The 24,877-nt window shown below is 35.9% G+C and overlaps 1 long non-coding RNA gene across 1 annotated transcript in view; it reads left to right on the plus strand.

Moving 5' to 3' along the window:
• Window positions 1-20,059, plus strand: part of LOC131083964 (uncharacterized) — a 39,555-nt gene extending 19,496 nt beyond the window's left edge. Inside the window, exon 3 of the long non-coding RNA XR_009114497.1 lies at window positions 19,972-20,059. This is a non-coding gene — a long non-coding RNA (uncharacterized LOC131083964). The remainder of the gene's footprint in view (window positions 1-19,971) is intronic.
• The last annotated feature ends 4,818 nt before the right edge of the window (window positions 20,060-24,877 follow it).

Below are 24,877 nucleotides of genomic sequence, written 5' to 3' on the forward strand. Positions count from 1 at the left end.
AAATGCAGAATCAGAGAATTGCTGAGTTTGGAAGGGGCCTCTGGAAATTTTCTTGTGCAATGCACCTACTCCAAGCAGTCATTTAGAGCTGGTTGATCAAGGCCATATCCAGACAGTTTTCTAGTATCTCTGGGGATGGGGACTGCAAATCCTTTCTGGGCAGTCTGTTCTGATGTTCAATCAGCCTCAGAGTAAAAATATGTTCTCTTATGATAAAATACAATTTCCTGTGTTTAGTTTGTGACTATTTACTCTTGACCATTCCCAGGGTAGCATGAATGAGAGCCTGGCTCTTTCTTTACTTCCTCCTGTCTGGTATTTCTAGACACTGATTAAATTCCTGAACCTTGTGTTTTGCAGGCTAAGCAGTTACAGTTCTCCCTGTTTTTCCTCACAGGCTGATTAGTCCAGTCCCTAAATCATCTTAGTAGCCTCTCACTGGACTCTCTCCAGTATTGCCATCTCTCCCTTGTAGAGCCCAGCACTAGATGCAGCACTTCAGGTAAGGCTTCACCAGTGCTGGGTGGAGTGGAAGGATCATGTCCCTTCAGCTCCTGGCAAACTCCTCCTAAGCCAGCGCAGGAAGCTGCAGGCCTGCTCTGCTCTCAGGGCATGTGGCTGGCTCATGTTCATCAGCATCATCCTCCAGTCACCTGGTCCCTGCACGCTTCCACGGCGTTCTTCCCTTCCAGATGACTTCCCTTTGCTGAATTTCATAAGATCTCTGTCAACCCATTTTCCAGCTTCCTGAGGTTCTTCTGAATGACAGCATGACTTTCTTGGTGTATCAGGTACCCTTCCCAGTCTTGTGAAATGCACACAATTGCTGGGGCTGTACTCTGTCCTATCATCTGTACAATTAATTAAGACAATAGACAGTGTTGCCCCAGTACTGACCCACTGGGTTTGTCATGAATGGCTGACCTCCAGCTGGACTTCCTTCTCTGATGCTAAGCCTGCAAACCTAGCAGTACAGCCAGTTTTAAACTCACTGTTCATTTGCCAAGCACATATTTCACCAGTTTGTCTGTGGGAATTTCATAGGAGACTCAAGTCAAGATAAACAAGGTCTGCTGTTCTTTCCTTGGCACTAAATGAGTCATTTCACACTGGTCAAGACCCTGGTAAAGCCATGTTGACTGAACCTCAGTCACTTTTCTGTCCTTCATATTTAAAAGTGGCTTCCACATTTAGCTTTTTTTTTCCCTAGTAGGTATTTCCTGTGCTAATATTTTCCTGTTCTAAATGCCACAAGTTACAACATTTATACCTTTTATTGTCTTCTCTTTGTTCTATTTCTTGTTAGAACTCCCTGACAACAAAATCTTTAAAGATTCTTTTTTTCCTTTTTTGCTTTCTTAAACTGATTTCAGGTGGTTTCATTACATCCTCTTTGATCATTCTATATAATTCTTCCCCTTCTTTTACACCTTCTCATACTCTAGTTGGTGTCTCCTTACATGCTCCAAGAGGTGAAGCATAAATAATATTTTTAAAATTAATTCTTTATATGCTATGGTCGACATTTCCAAGATTTGTGGAAAACAATTTCTTTTTGGGGTAGAAGAACTATTTTAAATTTGGTGTTTATGAAATCATAACAACAATTGAATTGGCTGTGGTTTTATAAATGAAATTTATTAAGAGCTCCTACACCCCAAGCTGGTCTAACTCAGTGTCCTCATGTTTTCTTCCAAATTTTAAGACTTCTTTCTACTTCCCTCTGAGCTGGCAAAGCCACCATAGGAAATCCTTTATGCATATTTTAGTAACATAATAAAACACTGTTGAGCTGTAAGAAAAAAGCAAATTGCTTCAAAACCCTCCTTTTTTGTTATTTGTTCCAAAAATTGTAGCACTAGCAGTAAACTGTCATGTCTCCTCATTACAGTTTCAGTCTTCACACCAAGGAGTCAGGGTAAAATTTTGGTATTTTGATCAAGGAGTTGATGGCTTCCTGAGATAATATAACAGGTTATGTACCTTTCCACTTGTGGGTGTGCTTAATTGGTGACTCCACTGCTCTTTGTCCACAGCCATGGATAATCAAGTTGTAATAATCTCCAAGCTATCCCTTCTCATTACTACACTTTTCGATCTGTAGCTGTATTTTGAACACATACAAGTTCTATGCTGCCTGATGACATCCACTTTTAAGGTACTCAGATTTCAGTTTTGGTTTCTATCAGCAATTTCATATGCTGCTAACTTCTTAAGGGAAAAAAGAACACATTTCTACTGTACAAGTTTATAATTCCCCTGCCTCTATACAATAAGGTGGGTATATTCCCAATAATTAGATTAGACTGTCTTGATCTTCTGTTTACATGATTTTTTCTAGTAAAAGTTAGCTAAATCTCAATTTATGCAAAATCTCTTTATGTATTTCCTAAGTCCCTTTCCTAACCTTGCTAGGAAAAAGATATCACAGTATCTTTTTATTGTCACTTCATTATCCTCGTCTTTTCCCACAACAGAATTTAAGAATAAGAATACGGCTTCAACTCAGCCCTAAGAATTAGCAGTGCTTATCTTCATATGATGACAGCAGCATAATTTAATGGTTATATATTACTAAATTTAGTTTGTATTCAGTAATTCAGTTTTGTGGATTTGTAATCTCTTGTTATGGAATTGTAAATATATAATGAAAAATAATTTTCTGGTCCTATGGTTCAGTTCTGGTCCTCCTTTCTTCAGTTACTGTGCTCTTTCAAGTTTTCTTTAACGATTTATAGCATGTTTCAAAAGGGAAAAGTTAGTAATTTTTCTTTATTTTTGATAAAAATCATGTCTGAAGCTGACCTATTTCACATTGTTAGGTGTTCTTTCTCATTTTTTGTCCAAGGTGGTAGGCATGAACATAAAAAAGTGTATTTAGTATTAGTCTGGCATAGTGGCTGTGCCATAAAACTGAATTATGCAGTTTGGGGAGGTTGCTATATTCAAAAATCTGTTAGAGATAATGCAAGCATAACTAGGGGAGAGGAAAGTTGTGATGCAGCCTTTATTGACTGATTATGAAATAGTGCATTCCAAAATGACTACGGTAGCGTTTGCAAAGCTGAAGCAAGACATGTCACTATGTCATTGATTTAGACATTTTTACTTTTATTCTTAGGAAAAGAGTATACTTTTCAAGTTATAGAGGGAATTAGCTCTGTACAATTTTGATTCCAGTTACAATTATTATCATTCCGATGCATTGCTATTGCTCAACTCAAAATTTTAACTATTACTTTCCATGAAAATAGATTTAGTTGAAATCTCTGCCTTCAGTAGGAAGGAAACATATTTTAAAACCATGCAATGTTATATTTGTACTAATGCTTTATTGTTTTAAAGTAAAATAATATTTCACCTTTTTGTGATGGGAATATAGTTAAATTTATATTTGTGTTTTCATATTAGGATATGCAAAGGCTGTGCTGGGAGCTGAGGGTAAAATCCATGGCACGCTGGTGAATAGACCTTATTGGAGATAAGAATAAATTAGAGTGTCTCCTGACTTTCTTGCCAATCTTATCTAAAAGTGAAGCTAAACTGCAGTTATTGTTGCCCTCTAACTATGCTAGAGCTGTTAGAATTTAGTGTGAAAATGCTTTCTGAGGAGAGTTTTATAACTGCCTTTTTCAGACCAGTGAAGAAAATGTAAAAAAAAAAAAAAAAAAAAAAAAAAAATAATATTCCACAAAAAACATCTGGGTGCTGGACCAAGATCTGACAATCTGACAATCTATTGGAATCTATTCCTGCTCTGAATGTCCAACTTTGCTAGTAACTCATATAACCACTTTAATAATAATCTCTTTTCTGTTTTATTTAAGTGAGAAATAATTTTATCAGGGACTGTTTGGGACTGTTTGGTAATGTGTAAGCTCAATGTACTTAAATAGGTTTATAATTTTAGTTGAGGCTTCTCTCTGTCACTCCAAATAAATAATCACAAGAACTTCTTATTGAGCAGTTTGTATTTCACAGATGGAAACTAAAGCAGTGTTCATACCAACTTTGATTATGTGCTAAAGCAATTAATGTAGCATTCCAAATCCTTGGGGGGGGGGGGGGGGGGGGGAGGAAGATTTTTAAGTACTTTCCTACAGATTTTTTAAATCTCTTCTCATGGTTGCACAGAACATAATTGGAAGTTTGCTATTGATTGAGATACATTGGTGACATGGGCGACCAATAGCTTCAGCTAACCCATAATTCCTTCTGGCTGTTTCCCATGAGAGATGAATAGAGAAACCTAACTCAGTCTAGTGAGTGAATGTTTAATCTCTGAGGGAAAAAAACCCAAAAATTATAATCCTTACTTCCTTAAATATGCAGGGGAAATTCTGATCAGTATAATTTTTGGAGGTGTAATTGTAAAATGGGAGTATGTGCACTTTAGATGTTTCCTATGGTGGCTGGTTAGTCTGCTTTTTTTTGCTATTTGTACTTGCTGAATTGGTTAAAAAAGAATGATCAGCAAACATAAGGAACAAATTGCATTTTCCTCAGCTGAACTGTATGAAAGACCCCAGAGACAATCCAAACAAGCCTAGCATGGTCCCTCAGGAACCTAGAAATTCCATTGGCCTTTTTAAGACTGTCTACTCTGGGGAACAAATCCCTGCAGCTGCTTTTAAAATTGAGGGTTAAAAGCATTTTTGTTGCTGAGAATGCACATTGGAGCACATGTAATGCTTTAATGTGCATTTTAAAGTGAAAATACAATACAATTTTTCAGAACCCTTGAAAATAGTCACAGATTTGCTTCTGTGGTTGAATGAATTCAGAAAGGTACTTTCAGGCAGAGCTCTGAAAACCCCTTCTAGAAGAAATTTTGATATTTCAAGAATGTTTTCATTTTGAATCAGAGTGAATTTAAGAACTTCCATTTCCCTTCACTGGAAAAATAACTGTGAAAAAAGGGAAGTGTTTTTTTTTTTTTTTTTTTTTTTATTTTGAGGGTTAGGTTTGGTTTTTTAAAAGAAATTTGCCAATTTCTACACTTAAAAGACTATTCCTTGGGTTGCTAGCTATTAGAAGAATCCAAAGAATTCCCAGAATCCAAAGTAATCAATTATCATTGAGAAAATGCTCTGAGAATGAAGACTTAGAAATGGCTTATAAAGTTTAGATTTTGCATAGTGTTACTGTGAAGAGGAAAAAAAGTCATGTTATCAGCAAATTTCCTGATATTAAATATTTTCCAAAACGGGCAATGGAGTTCTGGGAAACTATGTAGAATAGCTAAGCTATCTCTCTTTTCAGTGATGCATTTCCTCACTTTACAATTGATCTGGCCTCGCTGAATACTTAAAGGCAAGTTTTTGATTGATTTCATTTCATAGGGAAGATTCCAGTAGAATATGCTGCTGGAAGCTCTAGGACTGATTTTTTTTATCACCCACTCTGAAATTCACATGCACGAATATCCTATATCAACCAACTTGTCTCCCTCAACCAGTCCTTCATGGAGTCTGCTGTCTGTCTAGTCGAGCTGCACGTAAACAACCATTTCACTTTGATATTTTGCTGTAGATAACAGGGAGAGGTGCTAGTTGCTGACTGAGATGGCAGTGAAGGCAAAAGGGAGCTTTTCTCCTGCCTAGTCCAAAATATTCCTGCAAAATCACTCCAGAATGCTATAGGCCTTGAATGGAGAGGTGGGAAGGATGGTGGCAGAGTCTCAGGATGTTTGGGCCACTACAGCAGGAGTTAACAGATAAAAGACTGCAAATACAGTGATATCAGAAGAAAATTAGTACAGAAGTGTGTATTAATACCTGTTACCCTTAAAACTGTGATACTACTGTGGGTAATACATTGCCCATGACTATTTTGGGTTAATGAGGATATTTTCCATTCCTTCTTGTACCATGGCTTATCTTCAACAAGTGAGCAACACTTGAGATGAGCAGTGCTGAGGAGCAGCTTGATCCCAAAATGACTCTTCTGTGAAACTGGGACTGCACTCAGAAAGTGCCAGACATCCTGTTTCCTGGTGTGTGCTGTAATGAGCGAGCAATGGTGAAAAGTAGGTCTTGTTTGTTCTCCTTTACTTGATGTGCATCCTAAAAATGATGCCAATAACTCAGCCATGTATCCTCAGCTAAGTGCCCATTCAGACATTGAACCTTATATATCTTTTTTTCTTTCTCTAGACAGCATCTCACTAATCATGGGTGTCCTGATTTCAGCCAGAACAGAGTTTATTTTCTTCACAGTAGCTGGTACAGTGCTCTGTGATTTGGATTTACTAGGAGAATAATGTCGATAACACACCGATGTTTTAACTGTTGCTAAGTAACTTGCTCTAAATCAAGGACTCGTGCCTTATGTTCTGCTGGTGAGCAAGTGCACAAGAATATGGGAGGTAGCATGGCTAGGATAGCTGACCCAATCTGGCCAAAGGGATATTCCATACCATAGAATATCATGCCCAGTATAGAAACTGCTGAGAGCCACCAGTCACTGCTTAGGGACAGACAGGGCATCAGACAGGGGGTTGTGAGCAACTGTATTATGCATCTCTTGCCCTTCCTGCATTTTATTTCTCAGTCTCTTTCTGTTGGTTCTCTTTTCATTACTACAACATTATTATTATTATTATTATTATTATTATTATTATTATTATTATTATTATTATTATTATTATTATTATTATTATTATTATTATTATTCACTTATTAACTGTTTTTGTCCCAAAACATGGAGTTTATAGTTTTTATTTATTTTCCTTTCTATAACATCTAGGGGTGGAAGGGTGGAATGTAAGCAAATGTCTCTCTGGTACTTTGTTGCCAGCTGAGGTTAAACCATGACAATGGGAAAGTGATGAATTATCCCAAAGAGGTACTTATGCCCCTTTGTGAGGTTACTGAAGAGACCTTCATTTCGGTTCTCTTACGTATCCCTCTTGACTAGTACCTGTCTTTGCATAGTGTATTTTTATTGCACAGGTGCTCTGAAACACTTTGCCTATTTTGTATTCCTGCCACAGCTGGCCTAAACATAGATCAACAACATGAAATACCCCATTTAATTCTCTAAAGTAATAGTATTCTAAGAAAAAATAATCTATTTTGTAGCACCTAGCTTTGAATTGTCTTCTAGCAGAAAATGGGAAATTTGACCATTATAGGTCTATTTTTGAAGCTGTAATCACAGTTAATGATGCAAATCATAACTCATTTTCACTAAATTGTGGATGTAAAGCCAGCAGGTGTAATGTATCACTACTTAGAGACTGAAGTAATACTGAGTACGGTGATCTATTCACTTAGCCATATTCTTTGTATTGTAGGAATATAAAATTTTAAATATATTTCAGATGGGACTTCGATGGTCATTGTCCACAATAACCTGCTAAATTTAGCTATCAAAAAAAACCCCGAAAAAGGCATCAGGTCTAGCCAAATCATTATGCTCCCTGCATATCAATGAAAGTCAAACCACAGACTCTCCCCCCAGGCCTTTGGAGTGACTGTGGGGAGCCTATACAATTACTGTAGGTGATTGTCTGGCTTATACATGTTAAATATTCAGAAAAACCATTTCAACTCTATGTTGGGATGATACAGACTTGTTTCTTTGTCTGTTTCATGTGTATCTTATATACCAAATGTCCTGGGACTCAGAGAAGGATTTCCTTCCATTTAGTAATGAATACACTGGCCCTAAATTGTAATTTACTGTAATACTGGCTCCAGTGTGGGCTCATCTGCTGGCCACAGAGCCTTATGAGAAGCACCTGCTCTGAAGCAGGATTTCTGTGGGCTGTTATCCCTGCAAGAGCCTCTAGCATTGGTCCTTCGTGAGCCTTGGTCCTTTGGGAGAGAGGCCCATGTTTTCTTCACCGCAGAGTACCTCCTCCTCCTTTGAATTTGGTATTTCCTCTTGTCTCTCTTTCTTTTTTTTACCTTCTCTCTCATTTTCTGACCTTGGGTGAAGATGTTTTCACAGAGCCATGATTAGCTTGGCTTGATGGGCTCAGCCGTGGCCTGTGGTGGATCTGCTGTGGGATGGGCCTGACCCTGACCCTGTCTGGCATGGGGCAGGCCCCCGTCAGAAACCACACTTGCAGCCCTTCTTGTACCAAGACCTTGCTGCCTACATAACATCAACATTAACATACATTAACAAAGGGCCCAAATCAGCGGCCTGAGCAGCTGTGCCATCTGACACATCTTATGGTACCCTCTATGCCCATATGGAGACACAACATAAAGCACAGGTGAGGTCAGGGCACTAGATGCCCATGGTTAGACAATTACACTCCTAAAGTCCTTGAATAGATCACTTAAATATCCTTTTACTAATTTTCAGTAATCATGTGTTCCAACATTTAATTCTGAGTGTTCATACATTTTTTGATATTTCTAGCCTAGAAAGATTCAAAGTAATGCAAGTTTTTCACACTGTTCTTATGCTTTGGCTAAAGAAACCAGAAGAATATGCTATACCTATTTTGAAAAGCAAAGTGTTGGGCTGAAAGTAGGTTACCAGTGGAATTTCTTAAGGCTTGGCTCGGAACTAATGTCATTTAATATATTCATTTACGACCCTGGCACAAAAAGCAAAAATGTTTTAATGAAATTTGCAGATGGCATAAATGTGAGAGGAACTATAAATACAAAGCAGCACTTGAATATTGTGTAGAGTTAAGAGACCTTGAGGACCAGGGTAAGAGAATTGTAATAAGATTTAATAGCACAAAATAAAAGGTCACAGAATTCGGCCTTTTCATCTTACCCATTATTACCTGTCTAAAACTTAGAGGCCTACTTTAAGTTGTTCACCTGGGCTCCTTTAAATAATCATAGAGAAATGCCTCAGCTAGTACTGAAGTAGTTATTTAAGACAGGAAGGTTGTCCTGGCTTTTAGAGATGCCTTTCTCACTGCATTGCTTTTGGAGGAAAGCCTCAATTGCCAAGAATCCCAGCTTCAGATATAATATGAATGCTTGCTAAATGCCTATTGTCCTCCAATGGCATTTAGCAAGAAAGAGAAAAATCCATTAACTAACAGCTTCAGGTTATGCAAATATGGTCCTTCGATACATCAAGCTTAATATTTCTGTGAAACAAAAGGAAATAAAAATATCCCCATAAAAATCCTTTGTGGAATATCTTCTAGGACCTTCACCAATAAAGTTCAAAAAATAAAAATTAATTGCAAACATACAAATAGTAATGAGGCAAAATAATTTTACAAGATGAACTTACATGAATATTTTTCATATAGCAGATTGGAGATGAGAGACTCCAGATTTTTTTCTGATCTGAACAATATCTGCACCAAGCATGCCTGTTCTATGTGAAATAACACCAGTAACAAGTCAGATTAAAAATCATAGAAACTACATTAGTGCTAGACTGTGCCTCATACAAAACATGCCATCATGTCTTGTTTCTAGGACAGGCATGACAGCCACTGGCAGCATGTAGACAGTAGTCAGTAGTGGCAATTGTCCCATCACATGGACTACATCTCCCTAAATCAGAATATGCTGGGTTAGCTGAGCCTTGTGAAAAGATTATTGAGCTTGTAATTTAAAAAGTTATGAGACATTTTTTTCAGAAGTATGCAAAGCCTTTTTTCCAAAATATTCTGGCATTGTCATGCCTACCATTTGTGTATATATTCCAGCATTTTCAGTAGACTAAAGGTGAAAATTCAACTATCAGTTCTTGAGTTGTTCTGATTAAGCTGATCCAGTCCTGCAATATGAAGTCAGCTGGAGTGCTGTACTATGGATGTGGGCACAAGTCATTGCTTTTCAAGCAGTTGAATGTTTTGGGTAGCTCAGCTTTTGAAGGTGTTGTTTAAAACATTAGAATTTCCATAGTTTTGAATATCCGCATTTTCCTAGAAAAAATGTTATGTTTGCAGATTTTTCTAGTTATTCCAAAACGTTTCAGATTACTTCTGCCTAATTCACTAGAATTTTCCATTTTATGATTTCACTACAGTATGAAAAATATAAGAAGTGTTAATTTGACTATTTCTTGAGAAGGGAACAATAAAATACACAGATTTTTAAAGTCTCAAGATAATGTAAATCACTACCTTAGCTGGGAGTAAAACTGCTAGGACTTGGAAGGCATCTTCTGATTTACACTCCAATATCTGACCCATACTTAATACCAAAACACTGTACTGGAATCTGGAAAAATAAGTGAGAGACAACATTTATCTGGCTGACAAAACCATGTTTCTTTAGAAAAGGTCATTAATTCAAGTTCAGCTAGCTTTGCACATTTCCACTAACCCATGGAAGACATTTGAAACCTAAGTATGATGTGAAAGTTGGAGAAGTATTCCTAAAATAGATTAGATTTATTGCAGAGGTGGGAAATGAGCAGTGCTGCCTGCTAAGGGAGGTATTTGTTTGACTCTGTTTTGTGTTAAGGTGCTACCTTGAACTTGCAGATTGAGCAGAAACAATACTGAGTCTTAGAAATATACCATTTTGATGAATGCCTTCTACTGGAAACGAGCCAGTTGTATTTGCTCTCTTTGTTGTCAGCATCTCGAGACTCAGCGTGAACTCTACCATGGAAAACTGGGAATAAGTTATTTCTAGTCTATAATGAGTATTTCTACCCCATTATTATTGAAAATAACAGGTCTCAAATGTGGATGGTATACCCTTTTTCACCAAAGTACAGTTTTTTTAACATTAGACTGAGCATGAACACCCCTCCAACACTATTTCGAGTATAAAGTACTGAAGATAAAATTGTCTCTATAACTACAAGAAAACCTCTCTCTGTATGTGTATATACAATTTACAATTGGTGTTTTGAAAGAAGGAGGATGAAATGTTCCAATGCATAATCAAAGTAAGTTTTACAGGGATTAAATTATCTGAAAATTTAGTCAAGTAAAATGAATAATTGTATGCAACAAAAAATTTAAAAGAAAAAGGAAACATATAATGAAAATGTGAAAATGTAAAAATATAAAACTTGAATTTAATTATGTTTAATTGCCTAAAATAAAATGAAAAAGGAAAGAGCTAAAAATATGTATGAATTTATGAAAATAGGTTGCATGTGAGTTTAAATAAAACATTGTGGATTTACACAGTTTCTTTTTCACACTCACCCAGTGTTCTGTTTTCCTCTTTCCCTTTGATTTACTATCCTTCCCTCTCCTCCTTTTTATTTGTGATTTATCATTCCATATTCTTAAATTTTTCCTGTAAAGAAAATTATTTTTTTAAAATAAGCATTGTTTACCAGTCAGTATGAACATTGTCACTATTATTTTGCAACTGGTTTGACACTAATTAAAACGAAAATGAAACAGTGATAAAGGAGGAGCAATTTGATTGTATGTTTCCCGAATTTGGATATTAGATAGCCAGGTTAGTTGATTGAACTTCCATAGTTTATAAAGTGAGATTTAGATTCCAGCCTGTACCTCTGTGGCAGGTGTTTCACACTGGGGTGAATTTCCTCCTGAAAGGGACTGTTTCTCTCTGTGGGAAGTATGTTAGCAATGTCCTCAGTGGCAGTGTTTTCTTATACAGTGCTAAGGCTCTCAGAATTTTATCTGATTATGATCTGTAGCATGGCAACCTGGAAACCTTGGGCAGGCTCCCCAGCTCTCAGGCAATGTGTTCCCAGGCTAAGCCTGTCTCAGAGTTAGAGCCTCTGATTGGAAAAGGGCAAGAAGGTGCAGCAATGAATTGTATAATGTAGATTTAAGGGCCTCCGTGCCAATTTTTTGCTCTCCTGATCTGTTCCTATCACATTGAATTACTTGCCAATGCAAGCACAAAATAAGATAATCATATAATTCCACATATAAACCTCGGCAGCTTTGTCTTGTTGTCTTTATAAAACTGGCATAATTATTAAACCAGCTAATCCTCAAATATGCTTGGCTTTAAATTTATATCAATTATGAGAATAAAAGGTTTTTCAATCATTTATTAAAAAAAAATATCCTGAAGGACAGGAACTGTGGATACCATTTGTAGTGGGGTCTTAAGAACTGTATGTTGAAGAAAGAGGGTGCTACTGTTTGTTAGAAGCATTTAAATCAAATGTGTGCATGTAATTTAAGGCTTCATGCACAAGTACTGCTCAAAGTGAAAAAAGGAGAATTACACTATGACTCATTTTTCAGTGGAATATCATAAAAAAAACCAGGGAGTGGAGAGCTCTGTTTCTCAATTCACAAGGTAGAGAAGTTTTCCCAGCAATTTTAATGTATTTTAAGATATATTTTGTTAGTTTGTGCTTCATCTAACATCTAACTACTAGAGACAACCAACCATATTCATCTTTATTAAAACCACCACAAAATATTATTTTTTGACGTTAAGATTCTAAAACCAAGGAAGGACTACTTTTTAAAAGTTTTATAGATCAATAAAGAACTTACTGAGTTGTGAGAGCAGAGAAACAGAAATATTCACCAAGATTAATTACTATTCTTTCTCTCTAGCAGATGATTAGAGATCAGAGCAGGACTACCATTGAAACTCTCCGTACAGACTAGCAGTGATAGCTAAAGACAGATGAACACAGTAGCATATCAAATTTTGAAACTGGAGCATCACAGCAGGTTTTTGTCTTCAGCGAGCTTGACAATTTATTTCAGACCCTTGCTTGCAAAGTTAAGACGTCAGAAAAGAAATCCAGTTTGGGGATGCTTGTCCATGGGAGAGAAGGTTTTTTCTCTCTCCAAAGATATGCCTGCAGATCTTTCAAGGTCTTGAGGGCTACTTTTTCTTCCTACAAATCTTTAGAAGTCAACACTGAGTGAAGAGAGACCAATACTTTTCATTTGCAGCTCTCCTGACACATCATTTGTTGCTATACCATGCCATCCTTCTAAATTGCATTCTGTAACTCACTATGGTTTGACTGTGACATGAGATCACAGAAAACAGAAGCATCCATGAGGGATCACGATGAACTATGAGGTGAAGAGTAAGACTTGAAAATGAATGTCTCCTCTGAACTTTACTTCTTTGTTATGTTTTATTCCTCTCCATTAATGTCCTCTGCCTTCAAGAGAAATATGTACCATCTGCTTTTTTTGAGTCCCTATCATTCTGCAATAATTCCTTGATTTATTGCATGATTCACAGTGTCCTTTCAGTTTGGAGCACATATAAAACCTTTAGAAGGAGAGGATTTGGAGATTATCTAGAAAGCTATTTTAGTGTCTTTAGGATACTTGTCTAAAGCTTGAAAGAGACTCACATTAATGCCAGTTTATGAGAGAATTTTTAGAGATTCACTCCTTGGAACAATAAAAATACCATGTGTCATAGGAAACTCTCCTATCACTTGAACATGTTTGTTATACATGAGTGTAGGGCATGTAAATTCTCTGTACTGGAATCATACATTTGATTGCTTTTCTCAAGCAGATACAGCACTGAGCTAAGCAGTCTAAGTCTTAAAGAAGGAACAAATCATTGAGTAGCCTGTATGTTTTGTGAATTTATTTTTTGTGTTACGTCAGCATTTCAATCTTTCACTTTTCAGTACTACACTAATTTTTAAGAACTAAATGCAAGCTACAGACCTGACCTCTGTGGAGCTAAGGAAGCTAATTCACAGCAGAATTTGGATGTAATAATGGTTGTATTCCAAATAAACAGTTTTGGAAACATGCTATCTGTGTTTCATATGCACCACAGGACTTGTTTGGCTTGAGGAATCCATATCTTCCTACAATTTGCAAGATATGCAGTTTCCTGAATACATGGGAAACTACTAGTTTAATTCCAATACTTCAGGCAACTACTTGTTTAATTCCAAATATGAACATTAGATTGGGTATTTTCAAAGTAATTTTCTCCCCATCATGTGCCACTACTTCTACCTGCCAACATTTTATCAACATGTTTTCAGTAGGAAATTCATTTAATACTTGCTGCTGGAGTTTATTCTAACAGCTGAATGGCCTGAACATGTTCAACACTATAGGTCAGAAGGTGCCGCGGTGTAGAGCTGAGATAAGGGAAAAAAGAAGACCTCCAAGAAAGTAAGTTTTGACTTGTTTCTTCTGGTATGTAACAGCCAGCATTTTTTCCCTATCACTGTTTCCCAAGTGTTATAATTGGAAATGTAACATTTAGCTTGATAAGGGTCTTTCTTATTTCAGTCAGAGACTCCTATTTCTGTTTAAGAGCATACTGCTAATGTATTTAATTGGGGAAATAGGAATAGTTTGCATTCTGCAAAGTACAGAATTGCTACAAATTATTCTGGATTTTAAGCCTGTTAAGAACTGTGCTTATATAGAGGCCATACTTGCAAAGCATATTTATGTTGTTGGAATGTACAGTCAAGAAGGCAATCTTGCAACACTCGGTGGAAAGTCTTACTGAAATCAGTAGAAACATTTCTAAAATATTGATGTTTTTTACAATTGCTTATTACAAAAAGAAAAAAAAGAAAACAAACCCAAACCAAAACAACCTTAAAAACCCCCACATAAACAAAAGCACAAATAAAACCTGAAAGTCATTGACATTTAGAAGTATTTAGAATAAGTCTATATATGCCTGCAATTACATTGATTATACAGTGGAAAGCTAAGGATGCAGTAAAGTGAGGAAAAGTTATGACTTAATAGGAAGGTAAATTGTAGTATTACTCTTTGCAGAGCATCATATTTCTTAGGATAATTAATGGAATCCCTTCTGGTTATCAAAAGTTTTTTTAGAATACAGAGTTTTGAAAGGGCTAAAATATTTGATAATGATGCTCCCAATTTTCCATATCACTTATGAAATCTTCCTAGGTCATTATTTATCAGAGGATACTGGTTCTTTCAGTATTTATTTTAACTACAGTCTATTTATTTAAAATAACATTTCATTTAGCACTTGAAAAGAAGAGTTTGTTCAGTACAGCAATTACTTTTAAACTTGAAGATAAACAAAATAAACACAATGCTAAGGTTTTATTATCATTGTCAAAGTAATGCATTTTCCGTATTTGTTGAGTAAAAATGGGAAGAGTTCACTTATTTGGGCAAATAGCTTTGAGCTATACTGAAAGTTTATATTGAACCAATTGAGCTTTATTTACAATAGAAAAATTTGATAGCCAGCATAAAATAATATCAACTTTTAAAATTAAAAGAAAAAAAGCTTCAAAATTTGAACGTATTTTGCAATTTTGGTTCCCTCTTCTTTACTGATTTCTATTTAGATGAAAAATAGTTTGATTATTGTCTTGTACCACCATTTTTTATTTCTCTTCCTCCTTTGACTTCATAATTCCATGTTTATGACAATAAAAGCACTTCAAGAAGGATGTCTGCTAGTTTCCTTTTAAATTTCCTGTGATTTGAAATAAATATTTGACAAATTTATCACTAAAAATAATCTAGAGAAGAGTTTACAGATAGTAGGAAAGGAATGTTAAGTTTTATTGGCTATCTGAAGAACTCCAGAAGACTATTTTTCAGAAAATGCAATTTTTCAGTATTTCTGAGGTAACACTGGTTCGGAATTACAATTGGTAGAAATTTTTCTTTTTTTTTTTTTTTATTTAGACTTTTTCTTTGAGGGAAATTTTGGAAAGAATTATTTTTTTGATGAACCAGAAGCTCAAAAGTTTTTTGTTCAGTTCACAAAGCAGGGAGGGAAGGTAGTTTCACTTCATGCAGGACAGAATTTAGCCAGAATCTGCCACAGAGGGGATTTTCTGCACCGCTGCCTGCAGGTTTAGTAAAATAAGCAGGTGAGGCTTCCTGCAGTGGCAAGGAAGGGAGATGTAGGTGAAATAAGGAAAGTTTCAGGATCTGGTGGGTAGTAGATAATCAGCGGCGCTGCTGTCTAAAGACAGAGGTGTTGACTATGACCAGGGAGCTACCATGTCTCTCCAATGCCATAGAAAATCCAAGAAAGGATTATTATTAATGGCAGTAGTGGCTTCCTATGGAATCTAGACTTTCTGAGTAAGCTCCTTTTGCTCACAGCCCAAATTCCAATGTGGATATGGTCCAGTTTTAAGTATTCAAGAAACAAGAAGCTTCACTAAGGCTTTTGAGGGGCTTATTGCCATGAGACTCTCCCTGCTGAATGTCTGTTGCTAGGGGCCAGGTTTGCAAGAGGAGATTGTCTTCTGCAGCTAGCTTAAAAGCAGAGGTAATATGTCCCCAAGGCAAGGTGGTTTAGGAAGAAAGGCATCAGCTAATTAAACTTAATTGGGTTAGCCAGGGTAGTCTGATTAGCATAATTAATTTAGGCCTCTGAGTAGGCTTGAGGGGTGTGTGTTTTTGTGAGGGATCCTTTGAGGGAAGTGTTTGGGACTCTAAAGTGGAAAGAGTAGTTAAATCTCTAGGTCAAGGGAGAGACACTCTAGATGAGTGGGAAAGACAACGTACAGAAATGCAGAGGATTTAGCCTGCCTAAAGGCTATGTACTCTTTTGAAAGTGGCAGTGGTTAAGGAATAAACCAGAGGGGCTAGTTAGAGGATTTTAATCCACCTGGAAAGCATGGGGAAGGAGCCTAGCCAGCCTGTTCCACTTGTGCCTGACAATACTGTGATATAAGTAAAAATGTGGTGTCTAGGGAATAGTGGATAGGATTAAAACCAGGCTGTATAGCAAAGAGGTAGAATCCTTCAGTTAGGGGAAGTTAAAATTATTTCACCTTAACTGATTTGGGATCTTTCTCTACTGCAAAAAAATGAATGAAGTACTGGTTTAAACTGTATTCAAGAGCTTTGTGTACTGTGCTCTTAGTCATGAGAAGAATCCCTAAGAAATTAAAACTTGCAAACATAAATTATTTTAATGAAATGACAGAGTAAAACAAAAATTATGATCACTTAATAATACTTCTTCTTTTGCAAAGAAAGTGGATTTTAAAGTACGTATATCCTATCTTTGATTGCAGCACTACTTTAATGGAGTAGATGGTGTAGTGCTTTATTCCTATTCTGAGTTATATATTATGTCAGTTTCATTTGGTTTAAATTGTCTGTTCTCTGAACTGCCTTCACATTTCAGAGCTTAGGTTTTCTGACTTTTTTTTTTTTTTCTTTTTATTTTTGCTAAGCATTTAATTTTCAACTTCTCTGTGGGTGATGCAGTGGTCAAATGAGCCTTTGTCAGCTCTGTTTTAAACCAATGCACATCCTGGCTGCCAGGCAGAAAATCTCTTGCTTTTCAGCTGAGAAAATGAGGCACCTCTATCGTTAAACTTACCCTAGAGCTGGTTGGTATGAGGCATAGCTGGGAATTCCAGAGGGGAAAAGATTGTACTGCTGGCAGCCAGTACTTTGCCCAGGTACTCCTGTGAGCTCCTTTTATTTCTTGCCAATCTACAATTTAAATCATCATAGCTTCAACTGCAAGAGAAAAGTGACAAATGGGAATTTTACATGAAAAACCTTATAGTAATTCTGTATACATATTTGTGGCTATAGACTACTCTTAAAAGACCAATCTGAGGACTTTTCATTATTTATATGAAGGATTAGTAATAAGTAATCAAGCATATTTGGCAGGTAATTTTGTAAGGATTCTCCTGAGACCTTGAGAATTTTGACTAAATATGATGTAATGTTGTCTGCAATAAGGAAATGTAGTGATTAAATGTTGGGAAAGAAATATAGATTATGGAAATCGAAATATTGGGGTTTTTTGTAACTAATGTTTGAATCACTTTTTACTTAATTTCTTTGAGAATTTTTTTAGCTGATTTTTCATTCCGTCCAAACCATCACACATTCCTTGAAAAGAAGCTTTGTATACTAAATAAAGATATTGATATTTTAGTTGAAGGTTTGGAGGAGAACCTCAGTATGTGTGAAGGTAATTATAAATTAAGATAGTTGTATTCTAAGATCATGGTATGTGATAGCCTTTGGGAAACTTGGTTCCATTCTCACTTGAAATAGTATGAGAGCAATTTTACAGGGAAAGGTTTTTGTATGTGCTAGCTGGACCTGGATGACAGAATAAAGCATGAAAATTAGAATCAAAGCAAAGCTGATGTACCAGAACCAAGACAAATAAATAAATCCCCAAGTTTTCCTTTTCTAATCTTTAAAAGGTTTATGTTTAGGTCAATTCTTGCCCAGTTCTGCTTCAGAGCCATTCAGGTGAGATTTTATTAAAGGAAGAAAGGAGAAATGCTGCTAAATTGCTTTCAGAAAGGTTAGCCACTCAGCATGAATAAACTAGAGTTTGCTACACCAGAGATATATATGACATGTTGAAAAATGTTTTAATGAAGTAGCAAAGGTCTGCTAGAGACTGAGTTAAAAAAGAAAAATATAGCAGTCTAGTACACTTTGAAAAGACAGAAGAATTCTTTTCTTCTTTCTCTTAGAAAGAATTGAAACCACAGTATTTCATGTCTTTGTTTTAAACTGTGTGGAAACTCTGTATTGTTTAAAATACGTACTCCAAATTTCAGGTTTGGCACCTGCATTATTTGAGGTATAATTGCATTTACTCTATGTAATTAGAATATAAATTTGTGTTGCTGAGGCAGGATGGTGGTGTGGGTTTTTTTTCCTGGGAGGTAGTGCTGTGCAGTCTGGTTTGTGTTCAGAAAATTTGCCATGACAGTGCTTCATAATAGAACCAATTATCAGGAATGCTGTTACACATCGCCTTCCAGACCCCAATTTAAACAGAAGCAAGTGACAATTCCTTCTGTGAAACTGTCACCATAAATCAGCCATATGTGAAGACCTACATGCTATGGAGGATAAAACAAGAAATATGAGTTTAAAAAAAATAATTATTTGTTTTTAATGTGTTCTGATTAACTTTCAGATGAAGGGGAAGAAGCACATATTAACTGCCAAAACTTCTTTCCACATATCTTTAGCAGGTATCAGAACACTATATGTTTTCACATTTCATCTTAAAGAGGAAAAGATCCCACTTCCAATGCTTCAAAATAGATGTTTTCTACTTTGCAACACAACAGGGGACACTGCAACTGATCCTGCTCTTTGATATTCTTGTCCTGTGTGCAATGACTTACCTGATTGTTGGTGTTTTTAATGGACATTCTCAGTTAAAATGCACAAAACTGAAGAAATAGCCACTATTTTTGATATGTAATTAATGTATATTTTTTTTTCCCTGAGGCTTCATTTTGTTAAAATTATCCAAATAGCCCAGTTCATCCTCAGGCACACTTGGGAACTTTTAGATGTAATGCTTAAAACAGCCTATTATTTATGTAATGTTTATCAAATGCAATGTCCTTTGTCCTTGAACTGTCCATCTCTGAACACAAAAATCTAAACAATCCAAACACTGGCTTAGATGTCAAATTTAGGTTTTCCATACATTGATTGTAAGCATTTCCAAACTATACAGTGACACACTGTACATACACACATACAGAAACTTCAGACAATATTCTCTTTCCATTTGCCTGTTTTTTTATTTTAGATGTGTTTCTTTAAAAGTGTGATTATGTAGGTGTTTTTATATTCTATTATAATTACATGCCACTTGAAGTTTTCCTTGAAAGGAAATCTAAGCAATAAGTAGTTAAGAATACCAAAGTTCTAGAAAAACACCTAGGAAACTTGGGTAACAAAAAGAAAATTGAATAATTTAAGACACTTTTAATACATAATATTTCAAAATGTACTATATTAAAATATATAAAATGGTATTAAATTAAAAAAATATTTAAAGTAGAAACCTTAATGAATATTCTGCTATGTTTCTATTTTGCCTTGACTGGCTTGCCTACTGGAAACAGATGGGAATGGCATGTTTGAAAGTACCTTGTCCACAAACTTTCTAGATTTTCTTAGTCAAAACTGTAATTAAAATAATAGCTCTCTAAAGAGAACATGAAATTTTAAATAAACTAGAGTTACTAATAGAAATTCCAAAACTGTTTATTTTCTCTCACTGTTTTCTGTATGATCAGACATAGGTCAGAATTACCTTGGAAGTTCTGTGAAAGAATGGGGACATCTCTGCCTTCATCTCTCTGCTTTCATTTCAGGGAATTCAGTGAAAGGAGTAAATCTTGGCTTTCTGACACCTAACCTGTTTTCATCCAGACATCCCTACCCTGCTGCTGCAGAACTGGCAAGTATCACTCAGGATCATACAATGCTCACCTTAGCATTCATTACCATGCTTGTAAGGTTTTCCTGCAATTGACAGCAAAGGAGCCATGAGATCAGCTGTAACTGAAAGTGTGAAAAGTAAGGAAAAGAGACTGTTTTAACACTGTATTTTCCACTATTATGAGCCAGTTTTGCAGCAAAGAACTTTGTTTTGCTAGTGAATTCCTTTTTTCCATTAATCCAATAAACTGAGATTATGAGACTGAATCTTAGGCAACAAAAATAACAAATTCTTTGGTTTCTCAGAAGAAAAAATAACTATAAAAATTAATTTTGGGTCTACCTTAAAGGCAGGGGAAAAAAAGAAGTTTTTATTGGTTCTTTAAATCTACCTTTTGTGTAGATGGTGGGGGTGGTAAGTTCAGTTCAAATGTTTGCTGCAGCTATTATGATGGTAGAAACAGAGTTCATTTGTTTTCTTGGCACTGGTAAATTAAAGCTTTATTTTTTATGTGTTTTAAATCTGAAATGTGTAATAAATATTGACTAGGTCTGGCTTTCCTAAATGTTAAGCATTGCAGTTGTTTAAGGTAGAGAAATATGCCAAGAAACTCTGCTGCATTCTGCCCTGGGAATGTGCTGGTGTGTGTAGTTTATGTCTCAGTTTGTGCAAATCCATAGTTTTCCATCTATACAAAACCAGTAATTTCACTTTTTTTTTTCTTTCAACTACTTTAAAAGAGGGATTGCTGCTGTCTAACACTGCTATGGTGAAGAAATATCTCAGTATTTTAAAATAACATGTGCAAGCCATAAAAAGGACAGCCTGAGATATAATTATCACAGCTAATCTCTCGATACCTGGAAGGTCAGATTCACACATTATTGATTTGATTGATTCTTTTTCTGAAGTTGACAATTCTACTTTCAATAAGCTCACTCTTTTTGAGGTTTTGCATTGTCATTCTGAGAAATATTGAGAATGAAGACATTATTGTCCATTTCCTTGCTGAGGAGAGAATAAAAGAGAGAGAGTGAATGAAATTTGGAAGACATTTCAGTTGTCTAGAAATAAATTTTCTTTTCCATGTGGCTGTGTACTGCTTCCCACTTAACTTTCACTCTGTTGTACCTTGGTTGTGCTTTCATTTTAGAAATGGCATAGGTATATAATAATTTTTAAAATATTTAAAAATATTTGAATAGTAAAGTGCTTATACAATAAACGAATTGTCTAAAGCTCATTAAAACAAGAAGGAAACTTTTCAAAGTCTGCTATTTGGCCTTCTAGTCAGGTTCTGATTTTTTTACTTCTTCGTTCTTTAAAGAACAATACTCAATTCAGAAGCTATTCTGGGGATAAAAATATAATGATTAAAAAAATCAGGAATTTCAGAGTATGAGTTCTGCCTTTGAAATCATCACAGATTCAAATGAATAGTGCCAGGCTTTCTTACTGTCTATGAAATAAATGAATAAAAAATGTGTTTCACTTTCTTGCCAACCCCTCATGAAAATCACCATTCTCCCTCCCATACATCTGACTGCTTTGCGTTTTTTATTTTTAAAATTAATCTTACTGATGAACCAAACATTGCATTTGAAGTTAGAAAACCATTAGAACACAATTGTATAATATTGTATCACAGTTTGGGAATGGGCAAAGCATTCAGTATTAGTGAGGATTGTTCAAAGGCTCTGATAGAGCAGAAGCTGATATGGTGATCCTTGTCAGGCATTGGAAAGAACGTGCTTTTCTTCTCCTCCAGCCCGAGGTTCACTCAGGTCACCATGGGCACGTTGTGAGCTGAATTCCTTCAATGCCTTGCCTTGGTGAGAGCATTTCTTTTCACAGGAGCTGCTGGGCTTTATCCAGCTGTGATACTAGTTCTCTGATCCACACCTGTTACTGACACCTTTGTTGTTCTGCTTGGTCTCTGAATGGCCTCTTGACTACTCTTCATTTTTATTACTATTTGAACCATTGTTTCTCCTTTTATGCCTTCGAAATTCTATGTTAGGGATAAAATCTGTTCTCAGTGTGGCATAAAGCCATTGCCCTTGCTGCCCTGAAGAGCAATGGATAACACCTAGGTATTTCACTTGTTAGCTGTTAACCCAGAGTCAAAAGGGAGTAGACAAAGGCACCTTAGCTGGAAACTGAAAGGATGTTTGGCCAAAATGGCTTCTGTGCTTGCCCTGTGCTTGAGCTTCCATGTGCCTCCACTCTGGCCACCGTCAAACTCTATCACTGGGTCAGTTAGCCTTGCTGTCCACCACCAAGCTGTTTCTGTGTGACATGAGCTACCTTTAAACTTTATCTTTGAACTGGACCAAGAAGGAGGGAGGTTTGTAGCACGAAGCTCCTTTCCCTCAGTACTCTCAGAATTTATTTAGTGGTGATTTCAGCCATACAGTCTTCTGTGAAGGAATTTTCTGCTTTCACCCTGTTGCTGGCACTCCTCCAAAGTGCTTGATTAGGGGTTATGTCTGCAGTCAGTGCCTAGCAGAATGAAATACTACTTTTCAGGGTGTTTCTCATGTCCTCTCTTTATCATTTTGTATTGTATACTATTCTTTCTTCGGGGATACTTAAAACTGGCAAGTAGTTTGCCTGCAGGTTTGCAGGATTTTATTCTGCTATATTATTTTCATTTCTCAGCCTTAATTATAATTCTAACAAGTCTGTATGTGAAGATAATCACATAGCAATCATATGCATTTATAAGGAGGATAAAAACTGTTGATTGAACCTTTCTATTATATTTTTATTTGTGTTTTGGTTGTTAGGCAAGTGGGCATTTTATACATGGATGCTTTTGTTCAAAGCTTTTTTTGTTTGGTGAGTGAAAGAAGCAGCTAATATCTTGAAAACTCAGTTTTCTTTCCCCCATAGTTTTTCTGCCTACACAACAAAAGCTGCTGGGGCATTGTGCTGAGGAGACCATGCCAACTTCTTTTGTATCAGCATGAACCCCTCTGATCAAATCAAAACTCCCAGTGTTATCAGACTTGTTTGAGCAGCCCCATATTGCATTTTCCAGGCAAGCTTCCTTCAAAAACTCATAAAAATAGAAATTCGTAAGAGAAAGAACATTACATGAGTGATGCTGAACTGGAAGGAATCGCTTGGCCAGCAGTCCAAACATTGGAATGGGTATTTTTATAATATCTTATATGAAACTCATCAATTTACATTGAGTGTGGCTGCAAAACTGCAACTCCAGCAAAGACAAGGAAGGCAACACATTGCAGTAAGGCATTTAAGAACTCACTGTCAGCTTCTCAGCTAGAGTGCAGATCCTGTTGTATGGATTGCCCATTTGGAGATATGGCTCTACTTAATAATTATATTTGACAGCAAATTTGAGAATAAATCTCTAAAAGATGTTTGGTTATAGGTGTGATTTTTTTTTTTCCCGTGCCAGCAAGTGTACTCTATTTCAAACTGATACAGCAGATTATGGTCATCTATGTAGCATCATTCTTAGAAAAAGCCTATGTGATGTGGAGTAATTCAGAGTGACAAATATCGAAATGCAGATAGTTTCTTAGAATATTATAGAGAAATGTGTGTTGCATTATACTGCTGCAAAAAAAAGTATAATAATATATGCTGTTTGTAGGAGTGTCTTTCTCTAAACATAGATAACTCTATAATTTTAACCCTTCAAAAATATAATAAACAATATCATTTTATTATTTTATTATAATGACACTTTTCTTTTGATCTAAAGACTAAACAGAAAAAAATAGTCAATAAATGTAGAAGAATAATGTTATACTCACAGGATTTCTGAGACCAATAACAACATATTATGCTAGTGTTGGGGTGCAAAATTTATGAGTAATTTTGGGAAAAAAGGGACAAAAAGAAATGAAAGAATAATTTAAATATGTAAAATTTTATTTTGAAATTATAAATGTAATAGATTTAACTTTCAAATAAAGTGACCAGCCTGAAAATTTGTTGTAAATAACCATATGAAGAGTTTTCTGATGGTAACGGCACAGTAATTATAGGCCAACAATCTAGTATATTTTAAAAACCAGATCTGAAAATAATGATGATCATTTAAAGTAGGAGGGGATGCCTTTTTGAACCATGTTTTGACTGAGTCTAACAGCTGGACTTAGCAGAAAGGGAACCAGCTGAAGAAAGTACATGAACTAAGACCATCAGAGCTACTCTCCACATGGTGATCAGGAATAAATAAAAACACTCAAAAATTTAAATCTGTGGGTCTTCGAAGCAGTCATGACACTAAGATGTGAATATCTGCCTGAGCAGCAATGAGCATCTTAATGTGGATCCAGTCCTTTGGGTGGGAGATCTACTAAAGGAGGTGGGAAATCCAAGGAAGGCTTACTTGTAAACAACCTGTATGGATGCTGGGGTTTGAAGGTATGCGCCCTTGCCAAGATAAAATATAGACACACTTAGAGCTCATTTAGATACTGGAATCATCTATTGTGCTTTGAATGTATTCCCTTAATGCTAAATCATGAGCCAATTGAGAAATCATCTTTTAGTAGAAGGTTAGACTTCAAATTAAGAGATGTGTTTTCATGTCCTGGAACTACTCTCTGGTGGCTTCAGGTAAGCACATTTTCTTATTTTTTGTTTTCTGTGTGTTAAATAGAAGCAATAATTACCTCCTGAGCTGCTAAGCTCTTTAAAAGTTTCAAGACACACAGTTCTAGGTGAAGGGAAAAAAAAAAAAACCTTGAATGAATAAAAATGTGTTCAGAAAGGGAATCAGAGGAGACATGATATGATTTCAGAAAAAAAATGAAAAGAGGTGAGGAGAAATTAATGTTTTTATGCAGCAATAAAAC

Source organism: Melospiza georgiana, chromosome 5, assembly GCF_028018845.1.
Source record: "Melospiza georgiana isolate bMelGeo1 chromosome 5, bMelGeo1.pri, whole genome shotgun sequence".
Classification (NCBI taxonomy): Eukaryota; Metazoa; Chordata; class Aves; order Passeriformes; family Passerellidae; genus Melospiza; species Melospiza georgiana.